General features: G+C 34.2%; 1 protein-coding gene across 9 annotated transcripts in view; it reads right to left on the bottom strand.

The window, feature by feature from the left end:
• Positions 1 to 5,146, bottom strand: part of LOC141393821 (uncharacterized) — a 501,342-nt gene extending 496,196 nt beyond the window's left edge. For 4 of the 9 annotated variants that reach the window (XM_073967338.1, XM_073967337.1, XM_073967329.1 and 1 more), the window contains exon 1: positions 4,514 to 5,144. The gene's annotated coding sequence lies outside the window, so the exon portion shown is untranslated. Of the gene's footprint in view, positions 1 to 4,513 lie in introns of all 9 variants that reach the window. The other 5 variants (XM_073967334.1, XM_073967332.1, XM_073967333.1 and 2 more) reach the window with 5 other exon arrangements.
• Between the last annotated feature and the right edge of the window lie 3,110 nt (positions 5,147 to 8,256).

Below are 8,256 nucleotides of genomic sequence, written 5' to 3' on the forward strand. Positions count from 1 at the left end.
TTCTTTAAAAAATCCACGAGCCTTTTGCTGGCCCCTAACAATTTCTTAAAAAATCCACGAGCCTTTTGCTGGCCTCTGAAAATTCTTTAAAAATCCACGAGCCTTTTGCTGGCCTCTGAAAATTCTTTAAAAAATCCACGAGCCTTTTGCTGGCCCCTAACAATTTCTTAAAAAATCCACGAGACTTTTGCTAGCCTCTGAAAATTCTTTAAAAATCCACGAGACTTTTGCTAGCCTCTGAAAATTCTTTAAAAATCTACGAGCCTTTTGCTGGCCTCTGAAAATTCTTTAAAAATCCACGAGCCTTTTGCTGGCCTCTGAAAATTCTTTAAAAAAATCCACGAGGCTCAAAAAAAATCTTTAAAAAATCCACGAGTTTTTTGCTAGCCTCAAAAAAATTCTTTAAAAAATCCACGAGTTTTTAGCTAGCCTCAAAAAAATTCTTTAAAAAATCCACGAGCCTTTTGTTGACCTCTAAAAATTGTTTTAAAAATCCACGAGTTTTTTGCTAGCCTCAAAAAAATTCTTTAAAAAATCCAGGAGCCTTTTAATTGCTTCTAAAAATTCTATAAAAAATCCAAAATTCTTTGAAGAAAATACACGAGCCCTTTGCTGGCCTCAAAAATTCTTTAAAAAATCCTCGAGGTTTTTGCTGGCACCTAAAAATTCTTTAAAAATCTACAATTCTTTAAAAGAAACCATGTGGCCTAAGGTCTCCTCTAAAAATTCTTTAAAAAATCCACGTTTATGTGGCCTAACGTCTATTCCAAAAATTCTTTAAAAAATCCACGTTTATGTGGCCTAAGGTCTCCTCTAAAAATTCTTTAAAAAATCCACGTTTATGTGGCCTAAGGTCTCCTCTAAAAATTCTTTAAAAAATCCACGTTTATGTGGCCTAAGGTCTCCTCTAAAAATTCTTTAAAAAATCCACGTTTATGTGGCCTAAGGTCTCCTCTAAAAATTCTTTAAAAAATCCACGTTTATGTGGCCTAAGGTCTCCTCTAAAAATTCTTTAAAAAATCCACGTTTATGTGGCCTAAGGTCTCCTCTAAAAATTCTTTAAAAAATCCACGTTTATGTGGCCTAAGGTCTCCTCTAAAAATTCTTTAAAAAATCCACGTTTATGTGGCCTAAGGTCTCCTCTAAAAATTCTTTAAAAAATCCACGTTTATGTGGCCAAGGGTCTCCTCTAAAAATTCTTTAAAAAATCCACGTTTATGTGGCCAAGGATCTCTTTTAAAAATTCATTAAAAAATCACGTTTATGTGGCCAAGGGTCTCCTCTAAAAATTCTTTAAAAAATCACGTTTATGTGGCCAAGGGTCTCCTCTAAAAATTCTTTAAAAAATCACGTTTATGTGGCCAAGGGTCTCCTCTAAAAATTCTTTAAAAAATCCACGTTTATGTGGCCTAAGGTCTCCTCTAAAAATTCTTTAAAAAATCCACGTTTATGTGGCCTAAGGTCTCCTCTAAAAATTCTTTAAAAAATCCACGTTTATGTGGCCTAAGGTCTCCTCTAAAAATTCTTTAAAAAATCCACGTTTATGTGGCCTAAGGTCTCCTCTAAAAATTCTTTAAAAAATCCACGTTTATGTGGCCTAAGGTCTCCTCTAAAAATTCTTTAAAAAATCCACGTTTATGTGGCCTAAGGTCTCCTCTAAAAATTCTTTAAAAAATCCACGTTTATGTGGCCTAAGGTCTCCTCTAAAAATTCTTTAAAAAATCCACGTTTATGTGGCCTAAGGTCTCCTCTAAAAATTCTTTAAAAAATCCACGTTTATGTGGCCTAAGGTCTCCTCTAAAAATTCTTTAAAAAATCCACGTTTATGTGGCCTAAGGTCTCCTCTAAAAATTCTTTAAAAAATCCACGTTTATGTGGCCTAAGGTCTCCTCTAAAAATTCTTTAAAAAATCCACGTTTATGTGGCCTAAGGTCTCCTCTAAAAATTCTTTAAAAAATCCACGTTTATGTGGCCTAAGGTCTCCTCTAAAAATTCTTTAAAAAATCCACGTTTATGTGGCCTAAGGTCTCCTCTAAAAATTCTTTAAAAAATCCACGTTTATGTGGCCTAAGGTCTCCTCTAAAAATTCTTTAAAAATCCACGTTTATGTGGCCTAAGGTCTCCTCTAAAAATTCTTTAAAAAATCCACGTTTATGTGGCCTAAGGTCTCCTCTAAAAATTCTTTAAAAAATCCACGTTTATGTGGCCTAAGGTCTCCTCTAAAAATTCTTTAAAAAATCCACGTTTATGTGGCCTAAGGTCTCCTCTAAAAATTCTTTAAAAAATCCACGTTTATGTGGCCTAAGGTCTCCTCTAAAAATTCTTTAAAAAATCCACGTTTATGTGGCCTAAGGTCTCCTCTAAAAATTCTTTAAAAAATCCACGTTTATGTGGCCTAAGGTCTCCTCTAAAAATTCTTTAAAAAATCCACGTTTATGTGGCCTAAGGTCTCCTCGAAAAATTCTTTAAAAAATCCACGTTTATGTGGCCTAAGGTCTCCTCTAAAAATTCTTTAAAAAATCCAAGTTTATGTTGCCTAAGGTCTCCTCTAAAAATTCTTTAAAAAATCCACGTTTATGTGGCCTATGGTCTCCTCTAAAAATTCTTTAAAAAATCCACGTTTATGTGGCCTAAGGTCTCCTCTAAAAATTCTTTAAAAAATCCAAGTTTATGTTGCCTAAGGTCTCCTCTAAAAATTCTTTAAAAAATCCGCGTATATGTGGCCTAAGGTCTCCTCTAAAAATTCTTAAAAAATCCACGTTTATGTGGCCTAAGGTCTCCTCTAAAAATTCTTTAAAAAATCCACGTTTATGTGGCCTAAGGTCTCCTCTAAAAATTCTTTAAAAAATTCACGTTTATGTGGCCTAAAGTCTACTCTAAAAATTCTTTAAAAAATCCACGTTTGCGTGGCCTAAGGTCTCCTCTAAAAATTCTTTAAAAAATCCAAGTTTATGTGGCCTAAGGTCTCCTCTTAAAATTCTTTAAAAAATCCACGTTTATGTGGCCTAAGGTCTCCTCTAAAAATTCTTTAAAAAATCCACGTTTATGTGGCCTAAGGTCTCCTCTAAAAATTCTTTAAAAAATCTACGTTTATGTGGCCTAAGGTCTCCTCTAAAAATTCTTTAAAAAATCCAAGTTTATGTTGCCTAAGGTCTCCTCTAAAAATTCTTTAAAAAATCCACGTTTATGTGGCTTATGGTCTCCTCTTAAAATTCTTTAAAAAATCCACGTTTATGTGGCCTAAGGTCTCCTCTAAAAATTCTTTAAAAAATCCACGTTTATGTGGCTTATGGTCTCCTCTTAAAATTCTTTAAAAAATCCTCGTTTATGTGGCCTAAGGTCTCCTCTAAAAATTCTTTAAAAAATCCACACTTATGTGGCCTAAGGTCTCCTCTAAAAATTCTTTAAAAAATCAAAGTTTATGTGGCCTAAGGTCTCCTCTAAAAATTCTTTAAAAAAATTCACGTTTATGTGGCCAAGGGTCTCCTCTAAAAATTCTTTAAAAAATCCACGTTTATGTGGCCAAGGGTCTCCTCTAAAAATTCTTTAAAAAATCCACGTTTATGTGGCCAAGGGTCTCCTCTAAAAATTCTTTAAAAAATCCACGTTTATGTGGCCAAGGGTCTCCTCTAAAAATTCTTTAAAAAATCCACGTTTATGTGGCCAAGGGTCTCCTCTAAAAATTCTTTAAAAAATCCACGTTTATGTGGCCAAGGGTCTCCTCTAAAAATTCTTTAAAAAATCCACGTTTATGTGGCCAAGGGTCTCCTCTAAAATTTCTTTAAAAAATCCACGTTTATGTGGCCAAGGGTCTCCTCTAAAAATTCTTTAAAAAATCCACGTTTATGTGGCCAAGGGTCTCCTCTAAAATTTCTTTAACAAATCCACGTTTATGTGGCCTAGGGTCTCTTCCAAAATTTCTTTAAAAAATCCACGTTTAAGTGGCCTAGGGTCTCCTCTAAAAATTCTTTAAAAAATCCACGTTTATGTGGCCTAAGGTCTCCTCTAAAAATTCTTTAAAAAATCCTCGTTTATGTGGCCTAAGGTCTCCTCTAAAAATTCTTTAAAAAATCCACACTTATGTGGCCTAAGGTCTCCTCTAAAAATTCTTTAAAAAATCAAAGTTTATGTGGCCTAAGGTCTCCTCTAAAAATTCTTTAAAAAATTCACGTTTATGTGGCCAAGGGTCTCCTCTAAAAATTCTTTAAAAAATCCACGTTTATGTGGCCAAGGGTCTCCTCTAAAAATTCTTTAAAAAATGACGTTTATGTGGCCTAGGGTCTCTTCGAAAATTTCTTCCAAAAATCCACGTTTATGTGGCCTAGGGTCTCCTCTAAAAATTCTTTAAAAAATCCCACGTTTATGTGGCCTATGGTCTTCTCCAAAAATTAGTTAAAAAATTCACGTTTGTGGGTCTTAAGGTTGCCTCTAAAAAGTCTTTAAAAATAATTCGAATACATTCCTAATGGCTGTAAGAAGTTGTAAAACATAGGGATAATGGTAACTTGTTTACGTGTTGTATAATCCTTTAAGTGTTCAGGTTAATCCAGGTAGATGTTGAAATGTGATGTTATCATCACATTTTTAATATTCCAATATTTCAGCTGTTTGTATTTTTCTTTCAACGTTTGTTACACTTCTTTCCACTTTTTAATAATTTTTTCTGATAGATTTTTCTTATTATTTTCAATTCTATTTCTTTTTTCTAGGGAGATGGAGTAGAAAATTTACTCCCAAACCACTTCACACACCATTACACTCTCACAATATGTATTCTCATTAACTGATTTTTCGTCTTGTTAACTTATTTTCTTTTACTTCTTCTTCTTCTACTTCTCAGGTGTTATTGCCACTTTTCTTAATTTTCTTCTTACTTATTGCTTGCGGTATTCTATTTCTTGACTTTTTATTCTGATTTTGTAATATTATTTTCTTTTTACTATTTTTATGGTTTTCTATTCTCCAAACTCTTCTCGTTACTTTCTTAAAGATGAACGAACAAAAAATATTGAATTCTGTATCGAAACCGTATCCAGCTAAGAATTTCCAAAAGCGCGTCTTACAAATCTAGTAAAAATGCGACGGCATGTAACACGGTATCGGAAAGAATTTGCACCTTTTCATCTTAAACGTTCAAAGTAACTGAAAACCCACCAACCAAATTGTGGCCATTACCTGTTTTGAGTCCGGCAAAATAGAGAAACAAACCCAAAACCAAGCCATAATTCCAATACAACTTGGTGGTTTTGAAGCGGCGATCACATCAAACCTTGCAACATGTTCGAACATATGGCTGAAGCAATTATGGCTTGATCTCCCACTTTATTCTCAATCTGTCTCTCTGAGATGGCCAAGTTTCTCAACTCTTTCTTTGTTAACTCAATTGTATTCAAGTATCAGCCAGGAGGCATACGAAGCTATAAATCTTATAGATACAACAAGTCGACTTGGGGTACAATGATTCCAATGATTCCATACCTCCGCACGAACAATGAACGGCATGGGAATACCTTGTTATTGTTTGTGCATGGTTTAAGAAAACACAAAAAGAAAAAAAAAACAAAACAGGAACAACAACAAAAGCATTAAAAACTGGTTAAAATTCTGTTGGCTTTTTTTCATTGGATATTCTATTTTGTCTGGTATTTTAACAAGCCTGTATTGTTTAGCCGTTCCTTGCTCTCCTCATCCACACAAACAACAAGAATGACAACAACAAAAAAGTTGAATATGTGGACGACTTACAAAAAGGAAGCAGAACAAGTAGAGAGGATGAGGCAGTGCATCATTTGTAACCTGAATTGTTGAAGATGTGGCAAAAGCAATTCTCACAAAATTTGGATTTTCTAAAGAATTTTTAGAGGAGACCCTAGGCCACATAAACGTGGATTTTTTAAAGAATTTTTAGAGGAGACTTTAGGCCACATAAACGTGGATTTTTTAAAGAATTTTTAGAGGAGACTTTAGGCCACATAAACGTGGATTTTTAAAGAATTTTTAGAGGAGACTTTAGGCCACATAAACGTGGATTTTTTAAAGAATTTTTAGAGGAGACTTTAGGCCACATAAACGTGGATTTTTTGAAAGAATTTTTAGAGGAGACTTTAGGCCACATAAACGTGGATTTTTTAAAGAATTTTTAGAGGAGACTTTAGGCCACATAAACGTGGATTTTTTAAAGAATTTTTAGAGGAGACTTTAGGCCACATAAACGTGGATTTTTTAAAGAATTTTTAGAGGAGACTTTAGGCCACATAAACGTGGATTTTTTAAAGAATTTTTAGAGGAGACTTTAGGCCACATAAACGTGGATTTTTTAAAGAATTTTTAGAGGAGACTTTAGGCCACATAAACGTGGATTTTTTAAAGAATTTTTAGAGGAGACTTTAGGCCACATAAACGTGGATTTTTTAAAGAATTTTTAGAGGAGACTTTAGGCCACATAAACGTGGATTTTTTAAAGAATTTTTAGAGGAGACTTTAGGCCACATAAACGTGGATTTTTTAAAGAATTTTTAGAGGAGACTTTAGGCCACATTAACGCCACCTAAACGTGGATTATTAAAAAAAATGTAGAGGAGATCCTTGGCTACATAAACGTCGATTTTTAAAGAATTTTTAGAGGAGACCCTTCGCCACATTAACGCCACTTAAATGTGGATTATCAAAAGAAATTTTAGAGGAGATCCTAGGCCACATAAACGCTGAATTTTTAAAGAATTTTTAGAGTAGACACTAGGCCACATAAACGTGGATTTTTTAAAGAATTTTTAGAGTAGACACTAGGCCACATAAACGTGGATTTTTTAAAGAATTTTCAGAGTAGACCCTAGGCCACATAAACGTGGATTTTTAAAGTATGTTTAAAGGAGACCCTAGGCCACATAAACGTGGATTTTTTAAAGTATGTTTATAGGAGACCCTAGGCCATATAAACGTGGATTTTTTAAAGTAAGTTTAAAGGAGACCCTAGGCCACATAAACGTGGATTTTTTAAAGTAAGTTTAAAGGAGACCCTAGGCCACATAAACGTGGATTTTTTAAAGTAAATTTAAAGGAGACCCTAGGCCACATAAACGTGGATTTTTTAAATTATGTTTAAAGGAGACCCTAGGCCAACTAAACGTGGATTTTTTAAAGTATGTTTATAGGAGACCCTAGGCCACATAAACGTGGATTTTTTAAAATATGTTTAAAGGAGACCCTAGGCCACATAAACGTGGATTTTTTAAAATATGTTTAAAGGAGACCCTAGGCCACATAAACTTGGATTTTTTAAAGTATGTTTAAAGGAGACCCTAGGCCAACTAAACGTGGATTTTGTAAAGTATGTTTATAGGAGACGCTAGGCCATATAAACGTGGATTTTTTAAAGTATGTTTAAAGGAGACCCTAGGCCACATAAACGTGGAGACCCTAGGCCACATAAATGTGGATTTTTTAAAGATTTTTTAGAGGAGACCCTAATACAGATAAACGTGGAGACGCTAGGCCACATAAACGTGGATTTTTTAAAGATTTTTAGAGGAGACTCTAGGCCACATAAACGTGGATTTTTTAAAGAATTTTTAGAGGAGACCCTAGGCCACATAAACGTGGATTTTTTAAAGAATTTTTAGAGAAGACCGTAGGCCACATAACTGTGGATTTTTTAAAAAAATTAGATGAGACCCTAGGCCACATAAACGTGGATTTTTTTAAAGAATTTTTAGAGGAGATCCTAGGCCACATATACGTGGATTTTTGAAAGAATTTTTAGAGGAGACCCTAGGCCACATAATCATGGATTTTTTAAAGAATTTTTAGTGCAAACCCCTAGGCCACATAATCATGGATTTTTTAAAGAATTTTTAGTGCAAACCCTAGGCCACGTAAATGTGGATTTTTAAAGAATTTTGGAGACTCCTATAAAAATTCGTTAAAAAATCCACGTTTAAGGTTGTTCTTTTTTGCCTCTAAACATTCTTTAAAAAATCAACGTTTCTACGTCTTTTGCTGGCCATCAAAATTTTTTTTAAAAAATCCACGTTTAATGTTGTTTTGTTGAGGCTCGAAAAATTCTTTAAAAAATCCACGTTTAGGGGTCTTCTATTGGCCGTGCGGAGTTATTTTGTCCACTTTTTTCTCCCATCGGACGCCTCCCCAGGTGGTGGATAGGGGAACGCTCATCAGATATGATGGGTACCGCAAAAATAAAATATGCGGGGTGAACCAAAAAAAAACAAAGGAAGAAGGCAGCGTCTGACCAAAATTTGG

Source organism: Musca autumnalis, unplaced genomic scaffold, assembly GCF_047663935.1.
Source record: "Musca autumnalis isolate F117 unplaced genomic scaffold, ASM4766393v1 scaffold_2, whole genome shotgun sequence".
In the NCBI taxonomy this organism is placed as follows: Eukaryota; Metazoa; Arthropoda; class Insecta; order Diptera; family Muscidae; genus Musca; species Musca autumnalis.